Genomic DNA, 20,140 nt, shown 5'->3' on the forward strand with positions numbered 1-20,140 from the left:
GTTGTCCTGTAATTAGGTTCTGTTTTAAACTGAATGCCAGGATCAGGCCACCCAAATGGGCCCAGTGCCATCTGATTTAAGGAGGATTAAGAGTACGTGCCGGATCAGTTGATGAGGAGCTATATCTAGCAATTTCTGTTAGACTCTGCAAAGTCAAAAGGAGAATTTAAACAAGTGGTCAGGTAAGTCAAACATACATAGGCACATTTAAACAACAATATCCAATAACCCAAGAAGTATTTGTTTGAAATCTATAGATAATTTAAACAAGATTATTATTTTGATGTTAGGTTTTTAAATCTACTTTTTAAAAAGGCTTAGGTAATTCATGCAAATGCTTCCGTTTCTCTTGGTGACTTTGACATGACTAGGCATATATTTCTGGTTAAAAAATGAACAATTGAGATAAAGAATATTTTCCCTCTTTCTCCCTAGTCTGAGCCAAACATTCCCACCTCTCCCACTCCCCCCACCCTGGCCCTCCTTCCCTTCCTTCCTTTCTTCCTTGGTTTGTCTCTTAATACTACTTTCTTGATGTTTTTTCCTCTCATATTACTTGGTGGAAATTGACACATGCACAGGTTTTATGCATCGAGATGAACGTGATTTTAGGTGTCATTTTAGTCAGCGAACTTTGCTGCATTCTCTTAGCATTTACATTGAGCATCAGCACCCCATCCTTGCTACCTGAGCCAGAAGTTAAGATGGCCCAAATGATGTTGCCTTATTTAATTGAAGTCAATGGAGTTTAGCCTTGGAAAACCTTTCCTTTTGCGTTCTTTTTAGCATAAGTAAAGCCTTATCCTAAGTTACTTAGAGTCCTCACTTATGATGCCTGGCCTCCTATCAGGGTGTGGACCTTCTCTTCCTTTTCGAGAGGTATTCAGGGATTCATGCTCAATTATAACAAAGTCGAAGCTGAAATCGAGTAGTGATTGGTTGGCAAACTTGTCCAGGAAAAATTCCTTAGCGAGCAGCAACAGGTTGAATAGGAATTTTTGCTTTGGCCCAGGAGGACTAGTGGTTGCTTAGTAACAACAACATGTACCTGGGAGTCCCGCAGACAGCTTCACAGGTCTTGGGAAGGCCCCAAAAGTTCAGATTCACTTTACTCTCCACCTGCCCTGTATATTTCCATCCTTTAGAGAAATCCCAGTTCAGTTCAAATCCATCCATCCATCCATCCATCCATCCATCCATCCATCCATCCATTAATTACTAGGAAATTATTTTTTATTCTAAGGCTTTTAATGGTAAATGGTAAAAAGGACTGGACTATAATGGATTAAATTGGATAAAAACAGGAAAGTATCTCTTTGAGGATCTACCTCGCAACCCCCACCCCCACTCATTTTTAGTGGGAAGAGGATTTAAAAGTGTTTAACTTGTGTTTTGGAGACTACCAGGATTAAAAAAACATTATTTCTAAAAACAGAACATTTTGAATTGCTATATGCCACACAAGTACACCTTTTTAGAGTTCTTTGGAGAATCCTAGAAAAGCTGATCCATTTTAGGGGATTTCAATGTACATTTCAACAATAAGTTGGGTTATGGAGATTGTTCATGCATTTGAATGGGCATTCAGTGGGAAGCAATTGCTGCCTGCAGCGGATGAAGAGCCTAATTTTACTTTGTAATGAACATGGCAATGAACTTTGTGGGAAGCACTTTTAAAGTGATCTGACTTCACATTCTCTCCCAAGGAAATGCTTCCTTTACAAGTGTGAATGCAGACACCCTCCAGAGCAGAAAAAGAAAGCAAGATTTGCTTGCTGCTTCTCTTTACTGTGGCGCGGGCCTTTCATCTGAATGCTGGATGTACAAGTATATGGCTCACGCCCTGGGCCGTAGTCTTGTTTTTTAAGGTCTCTGAATTTAGATTGGAGTTGCAGAAAAGGCGTTGAAGTAAAGAATGGAGAAAAGAGAGGAAAAGAAAGAGGAGGAAGAAACCATGCTTTAGCTACTGTTGAGTTGCCAGCGTTTTTCTCAGTAGGAGGGTCCCAGCCAGGCTGAAGTCTAGTATGGGATGGCGTGTGGTTTCCCCTTCTGGAGAATTGATACTGACTTTAACTTGAAGCCTAGGGCAGCCCGGGTGGCTCAGCGGTTTAGCACCGCCTTCGGCCCAGGGCCTGATCCTGGAGACGTGGGATCGAGTCCCAGGTCAGGCTCCCTGCATGGAGCCTGCTTCTCTCTCTCTCTCTCTCTCTCCCCACCCTGTGTCTCTCATGAATGAATAAATAAATAAAAATCTTAAAAAAAAAAAAAAAACAAAACTTGAAGCCTAGAATCCTGGAGCTAGAATGAGCCATAGAGATTACACAGGGCATGTGAGTAACCAAGTAAAGGATTTGGAGCTAAAAGTTTTGTTTAAGGAGGAAAGTGCCAGGCATTTTTTCCTTCTGTGTTGCATGTTGAGGTTGTAAGTATAGGTTGAAAATCTGACTTTTTAACTAATTTGAGAAAAATACGCTGTCTTTTTTGGGGGGAGAGGGGAAGGGAGACTGGGGAAGGGGGGGAGAGGCATTGCCTATTTACTTCTTAAAATAGAACCATGAATATATGAAACACCTGTTTAAGATTCTGATAGTATTAGTGTGAGTTGGAATGGACTTTCCTTCCCACACTCACCCCAAATCATTGTTTTTAGTTCTCAGTTCATTGAGCCCCATAAAATAACTGCTTTCTGTACTTCTTGGATCTAACTTCTCAAAGAAGCAAGGAACAAAGGTAGTTTTTGCCTCCTTCCTGAATTGCCAGGAAGATAATTAACATAAGATCAGAGGATTCTTTTTTCATTTTTTTCATCTGTAAAACAAAGTTGAAATAAATGATCTCTGAGGATAAAATCACCTGCTGCAACATTTTGTGCATCTCATTTTCTCCCTCCAGAGGGGTCTAGACTTGGTGGTGGCTCAGAAGCAGTGATGGATCTTAGCAAGATAAGAAAGTACTGGGCACAGTGGGACCTGCTTCCACTCTCATGCCACCCTCATCCTGTTACCAAAATAAAAGGTGAATCTTTTGATAAAAGATGACAGAGAAACAGACTTCTGGCAGGTGGGAGGAATTCAGAGGGCCCATGGAATTCAGAAGGGCAACTAGGAATAAAATCAGTAGTTTACCTAGAGGACACCTGCACAGCTTCACTGTGGGCTGATACATAAAGGATATAAGAAAATTAGATAAAAAGAGCTGGCAGGTACTCTGAGAACTCTTTCCAGGGAGAGCCTAGGGAGTGGGTTACTCGGGGCAGGTTTGTGGAGTGAGAGTGAGGCAATATCAGAATGGATGGAACACTGAGTAAAATTTAGAAAGCTGAGATACTTAAATGGGATAACTTCTCCCCCTCCCTCTTGCTCCTCCTCCCCTCCTTCTTTCTTCTTTTTTTCTTCTCCCTCTCTCCTCCTCTTCCATACTCCGTTTCCTCTTAATAAAACATAATTCAGGGACACCCGTTTCCAGACAGTATTATGAAGCCAATAGTTTAGTAAGTGTTTAGAGAAGGTATTAAATAATACATGGATGAAAAGAGTATCTGTGGTTCGCTTCAATTATAAGATAATATATTATTTCACATCAGGCACTTAATGACCATTCACTTAGGTCTGGAATAAAATCTCCTTCTGTTAGAGTTTTATATATATATATATAGGATTCTCCGAAGTCAGTCTTCTCTGAAGTCAGTACTGATACCAGGACGAAATAGATAATGATAGATAGATAATAGATAGCCCTTGGAAGGTTTACGTGTTGGAGGACTTTTTATAGGTTACATGACCCTTGAGGTACATTTATACTTCCTATGCAGACCATGATTTTTTAGCTGCTTTGAAATCTTGGTGTCTACTTTAAAAAATATGTATATCTTACATATTTTTGAAAGCATTTTAATAAAGGACAGATGCCTCAGTAGAAATATGGTCAAAGAACATGAGTAGATAATTCACAAAAGCTATAAAAAGCTAGGTTTGGGGAAAATCCATTTCTAGGGGGATTATAAATGAATACAAACTTTCTGGAAGGTACTTTGGCAAAACCGGCTGAAATGGTACTACTTGTTGACAACACACCTGAATTCTAGTTATAGCCATCTGTCTTACGGAAATAAACGAGGATATTAATTGTAGCATTATTTTTGAAAGTGAAACATCCGAAAAACCCTTATGTGCCCAACTACCAAGGATTGGTTTTAGTAAGCTGTGCTCAGTGAGACGGGATACTCTGGAAGCTTTATAAATCATATTCTGGAAAAATATTTAATGGCAGGAGAAAATATTCATGACGTATTTTACTGGAATGTTTATAGCATAGAAAATAAAACCTAAATAATAATAATAATAATAAGGCCACAATAGATCAACAGTAATTTGCTTTCTGTAGAAGAAATCATAGGTACTTCTGTCTCTGATTTGTGCCTCTCCATGTTTTTCTAGTTTGCATTATGAGCTTGTACTGCTTTTGTAATAAAAGAGAAATATTTAAAGGTTATACTTTAAAACAGTCATTCTGCCAGGGATTTTTTTTTTTTTTTTTTTTGAGTAACACATATGTACTCTAAATAAAATGGAAAAATGTGCCTGCTTACTGGTTCAAGGTAGAATGTATTGGCTCCCCCACAGAAGAGGCACTCCACCTTGCACTTCACTGCTGGTGCACCACATGTGTCTTCTGCACTGTGCCTCACTCACCTGTAGATTTGTTGACGTTATGTCTCAACAACTCTGTATTTTTGGATTTGCCCAATGATCAGATTCCAACTATTTTCCAGAATAGCACAAATGGGTGTAGGAGTTTCCAACCTTCGTATAATTTGAAGCAGAGGAATGACTAAGAAGGACAGAGTATGTAGGCTGTGCCTGCGTAGCTTCCCTTAAAGAAAATTCTCTGTAGGGGAGAAAGCCTTCACTAAGACTCCACCCAAGTGTTCTTGGGAGAGGCTCTGGGTGGTGAATCCAGTTGTATTTAATCTTTAGGAGTAACAGGGAGAGCCCAGAATACGGCTTCCTTTAAGAATAAAAAGCAGTTGTAGGCAAGTTTGAGTTTCTATTTTTTTTTTTAACCACAGTTTATTTTTTTCCATAACGTAGACTTGCATTTTCCCTGGAGGGCCCGAGCGTGTGACTCATCTACCTGCTTCTACAAGCTGGTACATAGATCATGCCAGATGCACGCTGGAGTCTGTTAGTTAAGCTGTATGAGATTGCATCACTGGATTTCCTGCAGGCTCTTTCATGGAGCCTTTGTAGAAAATGTGAAATTATTTGCTTATCAACATATCCAAGGAGCATCCACAGCAGGAGAACAAAAAGTACATGATGGGAACTTGAGAGAGAAAATAGCCTTACAGAATCACTGAAGTTATGTCAGGAAGGAAAAACAGAAAAACAAAAAAACAAAACAAACAAACAAAAAAAACGAGGGGTGGGGGGAGAAGCTTAAAAAAAATGGAAATTGAACTTTGCAAACAGGAGCAAACCAAAACAACGTTTGGATGTGGGAACAACACAAGAATTTGTGAAGCAGAAACTCATATGGTGGGTAAGCCTTTTGGTTGTGGATTCAAAAGTGAAATTTGCAATTACCTCTTTCTCTCCTAGGCCTCCCTGGTTTCCCCTCCCCAACACGCTCCTTCTTTTTGTGCTGAAATTCATCAGACCTCTTATACTCTGTCTTACATTTTCAAAAATCATTATTTTCTTTGAATGTTTAAAGTCTAAATATAAGCACTTATTCTTACAGAACTTGTGGGAGAGATGAATGAAGGACTTTTTTTTTTTTAATCCTGTATTTATTTTCAATTTTAATCAACAACCCAGAAGGTATGGTTTGTATTCTATTCAGCCACACAAAACCTCAATTTTGCTTTTTGAATTTGCCCACACATTTTTGGGACACCATTCGACTGCTTCTAGTGTCCTAAAATCGAAATAAACTGGGGTAAGCGATGGTTTTTCTCTTTCCTCTCATTTGAAGGGCCCATATGCTTTTTTTTGTCTTCCTGATCCTTCCTAAACAATGAAATATGTGTGTGGTAGATACCTGGGATACATTTAATTACAAGTCGCAAGTTTTTCTACTGCAGGATACCCATGCTTGGCCAGGTGAATAAAATTGCACATTCTATTCAGAGCTTTCAGGACTAACCAGATTTTGTTGTTGCTGTTTGTTGTTGTATCACATATTCCTGGAATATGGAGGAAATTGAAAATGTTATGATTCCGAGATTCTTACTGTACTGGACATATGATGGACTATTTTATAAATCACTGTTTCTGAATGACCCACTAAACTGCTTCCAAGCCCATCTCCCAGGTGGACTTTCATTATAACTATTTTATGAGGCACTTTGGGATTTGCATGTGTGTTTTTTTAAAGCACCATTTCTTGGGGAGACTTTTTTCTGATTATGAACATAATATAGAGTCCTGAGGAAAACTGGAAATTAGAGAAAGGTATATAGAAGAAAAAAAATCACTCATAATTCCAGGATCCTAATACTATGTATTTCCTTACAGTTTTTAATAAGTGCCTGCATGTGAATATGGTTATAAAAGAGCATACAAGTTATGACAACCCCCCCCCTTTTTTTTTACATCACTCCTGCCACTCTGGGTTTTCATTTAATGTTACATTATTAGCATTTTACTAGTCTTTTAAATATTCTTCCACATAACGCTTAAAGATGAAATCAACCATCTTCTATTTTTATTTAGGTTGTTTTGCTTTTTCATTATTATAAATCATGCTTATACACAAATCTTTGTATCTTTGGTTATTACATTAGAATAGGTTTCTGGAAGTATTGAAAAGACATAAATATTTTTAGGTTCTTGATTCATAATTTGAAAATGACTTCTAGAAAGATTATAAAAATTTTTCTCCCAGCAGTGTTAGTGTCTTGCACATCGTGTCATCAGTAAATGAGAACTACAATTTTTTTGTCCATTTAAAAGGCAAAATAAAAGTGTATTTTTGTTGTAATTTTCAGTTTCATAATTAATGAAGTTAAACATTTTCTCAGATGTTTATTGGTCATTTATACTTCTTTTTATTGAAGATCTGGCTCACCATAGCATATGTATATGGTTGTGTTGTTATGGTCCTGGATGCGGGGGCCTTGGGGCTGAGATCCAGCTATGCTTCACTCTGGCCCCTGCCCAGGGAAAAGGGTACCTTCCACCATCTGTACAAATGCACCATATGGGTTAGCAGCGCCCTTTTCTTATTTTCCACTCATTAAAACAAACAAACCCTGTGATGCTGATATTTTTATTATTGATTTGTGAGAACTCTTTACACACCTGTAATTATTAACCCTTTTGTCAAAATTCTGGCTATTGTTTCCCCAACTTCTTGTCATTTAATTTCATGATTTAAAACATGTTCAGAGCTTTATGCTTTATGATGTCAAATCATATAGCTCTTGTGTGTATGTGTGAGTACTTTCATGGCTTTCATGATGTGCAGTCTGAGATCAACCTTTAGGGGCTTAACTCATTACATTTTTTTCCCTTTATTTTAGCCTCAGTTTTAAGGCACTTGGGGAAAAAAGATCCTTGATAAGGTAAATTAATTCATACTTACTTGTAAAAACATTAGAATATGCAATCATTTTCAAAACTACCACACAGAGATCTGAACACTACTAACACTTTGACGTCTATATTTTTACTGTGTTGTCTATATACATACATACAAATGTGTGCAAAGATGAGATAGTAATTTACATACTGTTTAATAACTTATCTTTTACATGAATATTGATCATGGGTAACTTCCCATGATGATAAGCATTTTTAATAGCCCCATAGTTCTACATGGAATGGAAATGTCCAAATTAACCAGTTCCCTATTGTCATACATCTAGATTTTTTTTCTCAGTTTTTTACTATTAAAGTGAATATTTGCATGATTATCCTTTGAGCTAAATTTTCACATACTTCTTAGTTATGAAAACTAAGTTAATCCTTGAAAAACATTCCAGTGAATAGAAATCCCTGATCATTTGCATGCTCTTCTTAAAGGCATTTGGCTCATATTTCCAAATTGCCATCCAGATATTTTCTCCTCATTAACACTCCCACTGACAGTATATCTGAGAGAAGGATTTCTCTCGTTCCTTCCCAACAATGCATATTATCCTCTTTTTAGTCTTTGCCAGTTTGGTAGGGTAAAAATGGTAAGTTATTTGGGACTGTATTTCTTTCCATTTACTAAAATCGTGTTTTCTATCTCAGGAGAGCTTTATTATTATTATTTTTTTAAGATTTTATTTATTCACGAAAGACACAGAGAAATCGGCAGAGACACAGGCCGAGGGAGAAGCAGGCTCCATGAAGGGAGCCCAATGTGGGACCCGATCCCGGGACTCCAGGATCACACCCTGAGCTGAAGGCAGACACTCAACCACTGAGCCACCCAGGCATCCCATGTTTTGTTTTTAAGGTGTAAAATATTTTGATATCTTAAAAGCTCTTGTTGGGATTCTGTAGACAGTTTAGCGTCAGTAAAGAGACTGTTAGCAGAACATTCAGGCATGGTCTCTTCTCCCAGTCACTGGGTCTGAGAACTGTCCCTAATGCACAGCATCCATTCTTTGCAAATGAAAGCAATGACCCAAGTCTGCACTCAATCTTCCTAACCAAAGTTCACAAGTTCGGGGAACTGCACCCAGGGACAAGGAGCCTATATCTCCAAGCTGACTGATGATGACTGAATAGAGGATGACTATATTCAAACAACAACAAATAAGTGGTCACCACACACATCTATTCCACCTTGTGATTTATCGAGTGCTTGTTGGTCAGGCACAGAGCTGGGCACCATGCCAGGTGCTGAGACCCCAAAAGATGAAACAGACCACTAGTGTAAGGTCTGAGAACCTTAAACAATATAATTAGAAAAAAAAAGTAATTTAGAAAAAAATGTACACTTACCTTCCATTTTGGAAGCAATTAGTTGTGGGAAAATTGGAGGCAGGAAGGTCCAGAATAAGACAAAATAGTGCAAGTCTTCAAATTTTCTGCTTTATTTTGCTTTGAAAAGACCTGTCACTTTATTTCATTTCTGACTTGGTCAGGCTTTCATCCTTTTGCATTTTTAAGGGGGTCTATTATTAGTGGTTTAAGAAACACTTCAGTAGGGACGCCTGGGTGGCTCGGCGGTTGAGTGCCTTCCTTTGGCTCAGGTCATGATCCTGGAGTCCCGTGATCGAGTCCCACATGGGGCTCCCTGCATGGAGGCTGCTTCTCCCTCTGCCTGTGTCTCTGCCTCTCTCTCTGTCTTTCATGAATAAATAAATAAAATCTTTAAAAAGAAAAAAAAAAAGAAACACTTTGCTTGTTTATCTAAATAGTAGGGCTATTTAGAATGGAATCACTTTTCAAAGATAAATCTCTAGGGCTCTGTAATTAAACTTTATGTTAAAAAACTTTTCTAGAGCAATGGGGTTAGAACAAATTTGTGTTCTTTGTCATATACATGTTGCTTGAAGTGTTAAAGATAGCATCTGTGGAAACTGGAAATTTATGGAAGTGATTTGGTACTTTTCTCGTTTAGAGATTTTATTTATTTATTCATGAGAGACACTGAGAGGCAGAGGGAGAAGCAGGCTCCCTGCGGGGTGCCCGATATGGGACTGGATCCTAGGACCCGAGGATCACGCCCTGAGCCAAAGGCAGACGCTCAACCACTGAGCCATGCAGGTGTCCCAGATTTGGTACTTTTCTAAACATATACAACATTAAAACATCTAGGACAATTAGAAATTTATTTTAAAATGTTGGTGGCCGACTGCATTAATCAGGAACCCGTATCTGGTTTGTTAATTATGGAGGATCTTCTCTTCAATCTTCCTCTAATGGTTAACCTTTTGGATATACAACTTTTTTCTTCCTAGAGACCTAACAGAGGGCATGAAAAGGAAAATTCAGCTAAATTAGTTTGGCTACTGATTAAGGAGGAAAAAAATATTTAATTCCAGTCGAAGGTGGAACTCATTATTCTAAATATATTCTTTGATTATCTAGGATTTCCTGTGATCTGTGTTACTCTTTCTCCTGTTATTTCCAATTTTCCTGAAGCTGTAAATTTAAGAGTTGTTTAATTAGGAAGTCTGCCATTTGCAAGGTAGAAATAATGGCCTTCCCCCATAAAAACTATAAAGCACTATGCCAAGGAAGGGCAATCTTTAAGTAATTGGTCATATTGCATGTTTTTCTCTTTTTGCCAGTCTGACCCTGGAAGTATTTGTCCATGACTTTATGATTTTTTTTCTAAATATTTTAGTGACTAAAGATCATTACCTGTGTGTTTGCTATCATTGACTATATATTTAAGGAGAAAAAAAAACAAGTACCCCTTCTGTAATTCTTTTGCTCCTACCATTTTCAACAGAATTTTGAGTTTGTTGAATAGCATTCTACATATGTTTCTAGGTATTATATCACAAATTAAAAAAAAAAAAACAAATTAATGTGTATGTATTTGAGATTTTTTAAATTTTCATTTTTTCTACATAAACGATTTTATACATGTTGTTACATGATTTTTGATTGTTTCATGTCAATTTAGAAAACACTTTTTTTTAATGGCTGCACAGTATTCTACAGTATGAATATGTGTGTGGCTAAAGGATGAATTCATAGAAATGAGGCAAAGGCTATGCATATTGAAAGACAGATTGTCCCCCCAAAATGCTACTTTAATTTATATTCTAATCAATAATGTTTGAATATATCCATTTCTGCCTACCCTCAAGCAGTGGATCTTATCAGTCTTCAAAATTTTTCCTAACATGTATCTATTCTCTTACTTTACATTTCTTTAATTATATTTATTCATTTTTAAGATTTTATTTATTAGAGAGAAAGAGCATGAGTGAGGGGAGGGGCGGAGGGAGAGGGAGAAGTAGAGTCTCCACTGAGCAGGTTCACCAGTGTAGGGCTTGATCCCCTGACCCTGATCATGACCTGAGCCCAAGTCAAATGCTTTAACCAAATGAGCCACCAGGCGCACCTCATGTATTTAAAAGCCGTTTGTTTTTTTTCTCTTCGGTGAATTGTTGATGCTCTTTGCCTATTCTATTTTGTTGTTGGTCTTTTTTAAAAACGGCTTTGTTTAGGTGTAATTGATATACAAAGAATTACATGTATTTAATGTGACATTTGTACATACCTTAATGTACAAATCAGTGAGTGTGGACATATGCAAACACCTGTGGTACGATCACCATAATCAAGATAATAGACCTATACAACACCTCCCAGAGGTTTTTCTGTTCGTGTGTGTGTGTGTGTGTGTGTGTGTGTGTATGTATGTTAAGAATACAACATCAGATTTACCTTCTTAAGAAATTTTGAAGTGCATAATACCACATTGTTAACTACAGGGACTATGTTGTATAGAATTTATTAATCTAGTATGATTGAAATGATAAACCAGTTGTATAACAACTCTCCCTTTCCTTCCCCAGCTACTAGCGCCAATATTGTATTCTCTCTTTCTGTGAGCTTGGCTACTTTAGACACCTCATATAAGTGAAGTCATAGAGTATTTGTCTTTTTTTTTTTTAAGATTTTATTTATTTATTCATGATAGACATAGAGAGAGAGAGAGAGGCAGAGACATAGGCAGAGGGAGAAGCAGGCTCCATGCCGGGAGCCCAACACAGGACTCGATCCAGGGACTCCAGGATCGCGCCCTGGGCCAAAGGCAGGTGCTAAACTGCTGAGCCACCCAGGGATCCCCTGTCTTTTTGTATGTGTCTTATTTCACCTAGTGTAATGCCCTCCAAGTTTATTTATGTTGTTGAAAATGGCAGGATTTCCTTTTTTTTTTTTTAAGGTGAAATAATATTCCCTTGATGTATACATCACGTTTTTCTTTATCCCTTCCTTTGTTAATGGATACTAGGTTATTTGCATATTATGCCTACTGTGAATAGTAATGTGATGAACAGTGAAATGAAAAGATCTCTTTAAGATCCTAATATCAATTCTTTTCAATAATATACACAGAAGTGAGATTACTGGATCACATGGTGCTCTTGGCTTTTTCCTGATGATTTTTTTTTTCCTGATAAATGTTAAGAGCTTTGTATGTACTCAGAGATTAGCCTGTTGTCTACAAGTTTGTCATGTGTCTTTTGACTGTGTTGTGTTTTTGGCTTTGCAAAGATTTTTAATTTTTTGTTAGCTTAATTCGTCTGTTTTCCTTTTTTTTTTTTTTTTAAGATTTTATTTATTTATTAGAGAGAGAGCAAGAGAGAGATCATGAGCGGGGTGAAGGGCAGAAGGAGGAGCTGACTCTGCTGGGCAGGGAGCCCAATGCGGACTCCATCCTGGGACTCCAGGATCATGACCTGAGCCAAAGGCAGACACTTAACTGACTGAGCTGCGCAGAAGCTCCATGTTTTCTTAAATGGCTTCTAGGTTTTATGCCTTGCTTAGGAAGGCTTTCTCTGTTCTAAAGTTTCAAACAACCCCTCCTCCAACACTAGTTTCTTCCAAACTTTATTCTGGCATTCTCTGATTTAGGATTTCACATTTCCATTGAAAGCTTTGATCCATCTGGAATTTACTTGATGAAGAAGTGAAGTAGAATTTTTTACTTGATTGCTTTTCTAGATGGCCACCCTATTGTGTCAGTACCACTTATCGAATAACACAAACTTCCCTTTCTTATTTAAAATCCAGCTTTTATCACATATTAAATATCTATGTGTCTTGGGACTGTTTTCAGCTCTTTTATCTGTTCCACTGACCTAACCATTTATGCTTCAGAAGCGACCACGTACCTATTTATTCATTTATCTCTATATAATGTTTTCATATCTGAAAGTGCCGTTCCATCTCATTACTCATCTTTTAAAGCATCTTCCTGGTTGTTTTTCCCTTTTTTTTCTTTTCATTTTCATTATAAAGTTTAGAATCAGCTTCTGGGTTCTCAAGAAATCCTAATTTGGAAGTGGGGAAGAAGGAAGTGACTACATTAAATTTTATGGATAACTTTGGTATAGAGTTGATATTTTATTAGTTTTATAAATTATCTTTTATTAATTTTGTATCCTTTGGTGCCTGAGTGGTTCAGCTGGTTAAGCGTTGGCCTTGGGCTCAGTTTATGATCCCAGAGTCCTGAGATCGAGCCCTGCATCGGGCTCCCTGGTCAGGGAGCCTGCTTTTCCCTCTCCCTCTCTGCTCCCTCTGCATGTTCTCTCTTCTCTCTCTTTCTGTCAAATAAATAAATAAAATCTTAAAAAAATTTTTTGTATCCTTTATTAATTTTATTAATATTGCTAATACTATATCTATTTAAGAGCAGAGTATGTCTTGCTTCGTGTATTTTAATCTTTGATGTTTCTCATCAGAGATAATAGCTCTTGTGCATTTATTGTTAAGTTTATTTTAAAAACTTTTCTTAAAAGTGTGTTTTTTTGGGTATTATTTTTTTTATACTTTTTTTTAAAAGATTTTATTTATTCATTCATGAGAGACACAGAGAGAGAGAGAGAGAGAGAGAGAGGCAGAGACACAGGCAGAGGGAGAAGCAGGCTCCATGCAGAGAGCCTGACGTGGGACTTGATCCCGGGTCTCCAGGATCATGCCCTGGGCTGAAGGAGGCGCTAAACTGCTGAGCCACTCAGGCTGCCCTGGTATTATTTTAAGTGGAGTCTTTCTTTACATGTCTTAGCTGGTTTTATATAGGAAAGATTGATTCTTTTTTTTTTTTTCACATTTTAAAAATTTAAATTCAATTTGCAACATACAGTATTAACACCCAGTGCTCATCCCATCAAGTGCCCTTCTCATTGCCTGTCACCCAGTTACCCCATCCAGATACTGATTCTTGAATGTTATTTTGTAACAAGCCACCTTATTTTATTGATTTTTGCTTGTAATAATTGTTCCCTCAATTCTCTTGGGTATCAGTCATGAGGTCATAGTGTGTGTAAATAATGTTTATTCATCTCTCCCAATTTTTAAACCTTTTACTTCATTCTCATTTCTAAGTGTATCAATTTGTCACTATAGAGCAATGTTAGTTAATAGTAATAGGTGTGAGAGTGGACATCCTTGTCTAATGTCCTCAGGGTTTCAGCATTAAATATGATCTAGTCTTTGGAAAGCTCCTGGTTTTATGTGATCTTGTACCTGACTACCCGTATGAACTCCTCTATTCTAATATCTTTCTATCCATTTATCTCCCCCTTTCCTCTCTCTGAGTCTCAAATTGTCCATTAAGTAATTATGTTGTCTACAAAATAATGATGATCTTTTTCCTCTCCTTTCAGTATTTCAGATTTCTTTCTTCTTCTTCTTCTTCTTTTTTTTTTTTTTTTTTAAGATTTTACTTATTTATTCATGAGAGACACAGAGAAAGAGAGAGAGAAGCAGAGACATAGGCAGAGGGAAAAGCAGGCTCCATGCAAGGAAGCCTGATGCGGGACTCTATCCCCAGACCCGGGATCACGTCCTGAGCCAAAGGCAGACGCTCAACCGCTGAGCCACCCAGGCATCCCAGTATTTCAGATTGCTTAAATCTTTCTCTCTTATTACATTGCTCAGGATGTCAAGTACAACATTGAGAAATAGGTAACAGAGGCCATTCTGTAAAGGAAGTGGTTGTTATGTCTCACTTTTACATGTGGCAGTACTATAGGTTTCTTGACTCTCAAGAATGATTTTCATATTATATTATTCTCTTACTATAATGATATCCATTAATAAATTTCCTAAGTGTTTTTGGAGCTGTCTTGTATTCTTGGGATAAGCCTTGTGTGGTCATGATATAAAAACATATTGATAAATTCAGTTCATCAATATTATTTTGAGGATTTTAATGGCTATATTCACCCCAGTCCCACTACATACTGGAATTAGGATCTTTGTGACTTTGGGTAAGGCCCTTTAGTCTCTCTATGCCCCAGTTTCTTCTCCATAAAACAGGAATAAGAGTAAGAGATCTTGCCTCCCAGCATTGGGGTGAGGTATATAGGTCCACGGTACATAGGAAACACTCAGTGAACTTCCTTTTCTTTCTTTTTTTTTTTTTTTTTTTTTTGAACTTCCTTTTCATTGTCATTGTTACTGATCCTGTTCTCTTGCTTCCTGTGTGTGTGTGTGTGTGTGTGTTGTGTGTGTGTGTAGGTGCATGCAATCTTTTGCGTTTTAATATCCACGTTATGCTATTTTGCTGATTAGAATGAGTTGGGACTCTTTCCATGTCTTACTATGCTCTGCAACAATTCACACAATGTTGGAATGATCTATTCCTTGAAGGTTGCCTGTGCCTGATGAAGGTCCTTGACTAACCTTTTAGTTTCTTGTATGCTTCCTTTGTCTATTCAGGCTGTCTACTCGAGGCCAACTTTCAGCATTTATATTTTCCAGGAAATCATCAGTCTCTGATCTTTTCTTTATCAGTGGTATGTCTTCTAATTTGTCACTCTTTTTTTGTTAATTGAATTTCCTCTTCTACTATTACCTTCACCCCAGCCCCACCCTTATACACACATACACACACATTCACACACATACACAGACATACACAGAAGACAGCTCATTATCACCTTTATGGATAACTGACTAGAAAAAATGGGGCCACAGGAGAAAAGACTTAGGCAGTGATTCATGTAGCTAGAACTGGGACCAACACTTGAAAATGAGATTTTGTCTCATTTCAGTTAAAATATACATAAGATTTTGGCTCAATTTATGTATAAGTTAATTCAGATCCTCCAAGAAGCCATCATTAAGATGAGATTAAATAAGTAAGGACTTGGGACGCCGGGGTGGCTCAGTGGTTGAGCGTCTGCCTTTGGCTCAGGTCATAATCCCGAGGTCCTGGGATCCAGTTCCACATCAGGCTATTTTCAGGGAGCCTGCTTCTCCCTCTGCCTGAGTCTCTGCCTCTCTCTCTCTCTCTCTCTCTCTGTGTATCTCTCATGAATAAATAAATAAAATCTTAAATAAATAAATAAGGACTTTATGAAGGAAAAGCCTTATCCCAGAGTCCTCTAAGGGAGTGTTGGGAGGGCCCTGGGTAAGGCAGGGAAAGCCTCAGGCCCAGAGGCAAATCTGACCCTGAATGTGGGAGAGAGGGGGGAATTGGGTGGAAGCCTCTTGCCTGCCCAGCAGTCTATGGAAGTGTCCTCAAAGCCTTCGGAGTCCCAAGTTTGTGCCATCAGAGCGGTTCTGCACCTGTGTTAGCACTCAGGCTGAGTTTAGTCACTGGTGGGGGCCGTCTGTGGGAGGGCTGGCTTCAGTGGCAGCTGGGCCGTTGTCTGTTCCCTCTAGGCTGCTGGAGGTCTACAGGGTGCACGTGGATGTCCATCACAGAGTAAAAGCTTCCTAACAATGAAAGCTTTCTAGCAGGGCAATGAATCATTTTGTAAGGTAGAGACTTCTTACTGGAGATGTTTAAGCAGAAGGATGTTGTGCACAGGTATAGGGTGTGCTTACATTTGAGAGAGAGTCTCTGTCCTTCTGTTCCCACACTCCCAACCCTTCCTTTTCTCTCTTCTGTTCTCCCCTTCCTCTACTTCCTGCTCTTCCCACCCTGCATCCTTCTCATTCTCCTCCTTTCCTCTCTCTTCTCTTTGTCTCTTTTTCTGTCCCTGTCTCTCTCTGCGTACCCTCCCCGCCCCCCCCCCCCCCCACACACATGCATGTGTGCACAGTCACAGGCACACGGTTGGGGTGTGTATAATCACTCTTCCTATTTCTTAGGCTTTGTTTACAAATAAAAAGTTTCTTTTAATATTGAAATGAAACACTTCAGCACCTCCATCCCTTCCCCCTCTGCTCAGGCTGCCTCCCTCCATCGACTCCCACCACCCAGGGTCCTGTCTCTTCATTAAGCTCATGAATCTTGCAGGTTCCTTGGGTCAACATTTCAGTCCTGGTTCACAGCAGTCAGGAAAATAATACTGTGACATGGGGCCAGGGAGCCTCCATTCCTTCTGCCCTTTCTGCTTCTGCTGTCCTTTGGAGTCACTGTTGGAAATCAAGGTGTGTTGTTTGTGGGTCACTAAATTTTCAGGTTTTGATGAGAGGCAGTTTAAGGGTGCTTTGTCCCCCCTGAGGCACACCTATAGTGCTGGAGGCTGGGGCAGGAGAGACTGCCTACATCAAGCAGGTAGGATGCCCACGAAGACCTGCAGATCACACCCAAGGCGTCAGCCTGATGGGCCCCTCTCCTTCTGGTGAGGTTCCCAGTAGAAACTCCTGGTGGGGCACCTGGTTGGCTCAGTCAGTAGAGCATGTGACTCTTGATCTTGGGGTTGTAAGTTCAAACCCTATGTTGGGTACAGAGATTATTTAAAGAAAATAAAATCTTTAAATCTTTTAAAAAGAAAGCTTCCAAAAAAAAAAAAAAAAGAAACTTCTGGTATCTTTTGGCAGCTGACTGGCATTGCAGTCACTTCCATCTACCAGGGATGGCTTAATAATTTCAAACTTTCAAATGTCAATGTTAATAGCTAATATATAGTCTTACTGTGCCACAGGTAGGAGTCTAAGTGCATTACATGTATTAACTCAATTATTTCTCCCATCAGACCTCTGAAACTTGATGAGAAAATGGGGCACAGAAAGGTTAAGTAACTAAGCCCAGGGTGCCTGAGCTAATTGGCAGCAGAGCTGGGATTAGAAGCCCTGAGGTCTGTCTCCACTTCTGAATTTAGTCATCATGCTTCCTTGCCTTTGAAAGAGAACAGGCTAGGTAGGGGTCATGATCCCCTTCTCAGGAGAGTCCTGTGCCCACTCACCTACTTTATTTCACCAGAAAGTTGGTAGTTTGGTGGGTGAAAACTGGCCATCATGAGCTGCTTCTGGGCTGCAGACATGCTTCATATGGTTCATATAGTGTTTTTGTAACATGTATCTTTAATTTTTATCAAAAAAATTACTTCGTTTAAAGTATTGAACAATACTAAAAAGGCTTGTGAAAAACAACAGTTTCCTAAGACCCATCTGCTCCCTGGATTCTGGTCTCCAGAGGCAGCCATACTGAGCTTTCCCTTCGTACTCGCCTCTGTATGTCTCGGTAACAAATACTTCATCCGTTCATTTTAGGTATTATCTATTGACGTCCAACCGTGGAGAGGTTTTTTTGCCAACCCAAATCAAAAATAGTGTTATTAATTCTGATGTCTCTGAGGCAAAAGGAAAGAGAGGAAGGGAGGGAGGGAGGGAGGAAGAGAGATGGAAAGAGAAGGACATTTCAGCCTCAGGTCCGAGTCAAGGGGCTGCCCTGGAAGGGCAGAGCAGGCCGCGCGGGGGCCCCAAGGGGCACCAGCCCATGGTTTGGCTCCTCAGGCCCCACTGGGAGGCTGCCTGCTTCAGTTTGGGGAACCCAAGCTCCGGACTAGGAATGAGAGAAGAGTCAGGACCATTCAGTTCTGCTGCCCTGGCTATAGCCAGAAGTCGAAGTTCCGTGCGGAAGCCAAAGCCACTGAGTTTCCTGGTGCGTTCGAGAAAGCCAGAGGCCAGGGTTACTGAGTCCTGCGGTGGCACACGAGGTGATGCTCCGGCGGAGGCTTGGCAGCTGGCCTTGTGCTCCTCGGCAGGGTCGGGCCTGGCTCGGGAGCGCTGGGCTGAGCGGGGGCTGCCCGGGGCTGCTCCGGGAGGTGAGGCCCCGACGCGGATGCCTGGGCTGAGGTGTGGGGCGCCCACGACGGCGGTGGCTCCCTTGGGGCTCCCGCAGGCTGGCCCCCCTCAGGTTCTCCCGTCCCTCTGACCCCCAAGGCTCCACAGCCGTCGGACCCTCAGGACCGAGGACGCAGGGCCGGGGGCCCGGAAGGCCGGCATCCGTCAGTGGGGCCGGGGAAGCAGGGGGCCGTGCCGGGCACGAGGGTGGCGGCGGCGCAGGACAGCGGCGCGGCTCTCCACGGCTCTCCACGGCCGCTGAGGCGGGCCGCCTCCAGCACAGTCCTCGCCCTCGCCCTCGCCCTCGCCGCCGCGGCCGCTCACGGCCCTCCAGGCCTGTCCAGGCAGGCAGACGCCAGACGCCAGAGGCAGAGGCCAGCGGCGGCGGCCGTCGGGCGCGGAGCAGCGCTTGGGAGGCGGGGGCGCCCGCAGGCCCGCGCTCAGGCGCCCGGCGGGCCCGTGACCCCGTGACCCCGCGTGCGCGGCGCGGCGGCGGCGGCGGCGCTCGGGGCTGGTGCTCGGTGCTCGGGGCTGGTGCTCGGGGCGCTGCTCCCGCGGCGGACCCCTCGGCGGCCGGGCCCCACGCGGCCTCCCGCCGTGCCGGAGACGGGGTGCAGGAGCGGAGGTACGTTCGCGAGTCCCTGCCTATCTTCCTCGTACTTTATCTGCCATCGTGCTGGACTGATAGTTTGGTTAGATACGGAATTCTTTTTCCTCAGTTTCGGAGGCGCTGACCCTTTGCGTGGGACTTTTTTTTCTCTTTGGAAGCTTTTAAAATCCGCTTCGTATCCTTGGTTTTCCGAAATTTCATGATAAATACCTTGGTTGCCCCCCGCCCCGGCTTTTGTACTGGGTATTCCATGGACTTTCTGATCTGGACCTTCAGGTGCTTCTGTTCTGGAGAATTTTCTAATGTTATTTCTGTGATAACCACTTAACATTAAGTTCTCTTTTCTCCGAGGCCCAGTGGCTCAGCGGTTGAGCATCCGCCTTTGGCTCAGGGCGTGATCCCGGGGTCCCGGGGTCGAGTCCCGCCTCGGGCTCCCTGCACGGAGCCTGCGTCTCCCTCTGCCTGTGTCTCTGCCTCTCTCTCTCTCTGTATCTCCCGTGAGTAAATAAATGAAATCTTTCAAAAAAAAAAAAAAAGTTCTCTTTTCTCATTATGGAACTCCTACTTTTCTCACGCTCGGGCCACTTGGACTGCTTTTCCACTTGGCTCACGTTTTCCCTCCTGTTGTCTCTTTGTCTTTTACTCTGCTTTCTGGAGTTGCTTCATCATCTGAACTTTCCATAGGATTTTTGACATTTTAGTCATACCTTTTTTTTTTTTTTAAGTTTACAAGAGTTTTTTCTTTCTTTTTAAACAGCCTCCTCTTTTTACAGTATAGGTGCAGTGAGCTCTTTTATCACTCTGAGGATATTACATTTATTTTCCTCTGGTTTTTGCAGAATCTCTATTACCTGAAACCTCTTGTGTTTTTGTTGCAGCC

At 40.8% G+C, this 20,140-nt stretch overlaps 1 protein-coding gene across 5 annotated transcripts in view; it reads left to right on the forward strand.

Annotated features, from left to right (window-relative positions):
* The window catches only part of GRHL2 (grainyhead like transcription factor 2), a 157,599-nt gene that overhangs the window by 5,613 nt on the left and 131,846 nt on the right, over positions 1-20,140 (forward strand). Inside the window, exon 1 of one of the 5 annotated variants that reach the window (XM_049093289.1) lies at positions 19,180-19,275. The exons of the other annotated variants lie outside the window; for them this stretch is intronic. The gene's annotated coding sequence lies outside the window, so the exon portion shown is untranslated. Of the gene's footprint in view, positions 1-19,179; positions 19,276-20,140 lie in introns of those variants that run through there. 5 annotated transcript variants of the gene reach the window in all.

This window comes from Canis lupus, chromosome 13, assembly GCF_003254725.2.
Source record: "Canis lupus dingo isolate Sandy chromosome 13, ASM325472v2, whole genome shotgun sequence".
NCBI classification, from domain to species: Eukaryota; Metazoa; Chordata; class Mammalia; order Carnivora; family Canidae; genus Canis; species Canis lupus.